Below are 1,615 nucleotides of genomic sequence, written 5' to 3' on the forward strand. Positions count from 1 at the left end.
CCCATACATTGTCACTATCTGCTAACGTTAGCTTTAGCCTTTGTTTTCTAATAGTTTTTTTCATAGGCTATAAACAGAGGTGGTATAAGCAGGGTTCGTACGGGTTCTTGAAATCCTTGAAAATGCTTGAATTTTTACGAGGTGTTTTCATGACTTGAAAAGTGCTTGAATTTTGGGAATGGTGCTTGGATTTGAGATAAAGTGCTTGAAATTGTAAATGCTTTACTTTTACAATAAATTGCTGTCTGACTGAATAGTTCGCTTTTTAGATTAAAAGAAAATAAAGAAGTCGGAGCGAGCTTAGTTGCTTCACTTCTACATAAAACAGCTCCGCTCCGGCCTTCCCGCGCTATGCGGGCGACCTGCAAGTGTTTTATTTTGTGTGACCTGGGCAGTCTAATGAGAGAATGACAGTATGCCAGGAGGTTGCTGTTTTAACGAGCGTTGGCTATCCGAAAAGAAAAACAAGCTGTGGCTAAAACGAGGATCAACCCAACGATTCGCCTTCTGCACAGTTTGCCACAAAGAATTTCAATTATTCGCGATGGGAGAGTCTGCGCTGACGAGCCATATGAAAGGTAAGCCGTAGTAGAGCATTTTGGATTAGGCTAACGTTGCATGTTACATTTGTTTAAGCTAGTAACGTTAGCGAACTCGATGTGGGATAATTGCTTATGCAGGTGACAATAATAAAAAGGAGCGTACCTATGTCAGTATGTGCGACAGTCGCCATCCTGTGGTTTTCAGAGGATGAAGCACATAAAAGCAATGTATTTCTACTGGTAGTATTTTTCGTGCCTAAACTTGCTCCATCGAAATCAGTCACATTGACCCGAAGACACATTTTGAGTTATACACTGTTGGAAAGAGGATATTCCTAGCTTTCTAACGGAGGAAACATATTTTCGTTTGTATTACTGGTCTGGGGGAAGCTCGCGAGTGTGTGTGTGTGTGTGTTTGTGTATTTTTGCGTTTGTGTGTATTGTGTTAGTTTCCCGGGGAAAACACTCACGAGAAACACCGGCTGTTGTTATGCCTGCTTTGACGTAAAGTTACTCCGTTCTCCGCTTGTAATTATGCCGTTACAAGCTTCAAAGTTGTATTCATCATCTGTATTCTCGCCAGAACAGAGTTTAATACTACTACCACTGCGCCGCGAAGCATTTGTTTATTAACAATCAGTTGAACACCACACTAGATACGCGCTCCAGCCGTCCGTTATCTACTCGATTAGGAACTATACGCATTATCACATCGTCATCAATATGTCACGGCGGGAGGGCTGAGGGGGATCGCAGATCGCTAACGTCAAAGCTTAGGTGCCGAGGAGGGGAGATGTCATGCTTCCTTTCACAGTCTTGGCGAACATGAGTATCTAGACTATGCGGGAGAGTATTTGGCATAAAAGTCATATCATAGTTGCGGCCTCTGAAAAAATTCCGCTGGAAACCTTCACAAAACTCTTACAACAGGAAAAGAGCGCTCTCTGCAGCCACCGTAGGCGCCGGGCTTTGTTGTTTTATATTCAGACTTTGACATATATATTCAATGGTATTCTCGCTCCTAACCATTGAGAAGCGCGTATGTTTAGCTCGCCAGGGACGCCCCACGCGCT

Source organism: Notothenia coriiceps, unplaced genomic scaffold (assembly GCF_000735185.1).
Source record: "Notothenia coriiceps isolate Sejong01 unplaced genomic scaffold, NC01 NC01_scaffold00000793, whole genome shotgun sequence".
Taxonomy (NCBI): domain Eukaryota; kingdom Metazoa; phylum Chordata; class Actinopteri; order Perciformes; family Nototheniidae; genus Notothenia; species Notothenia coriiceps.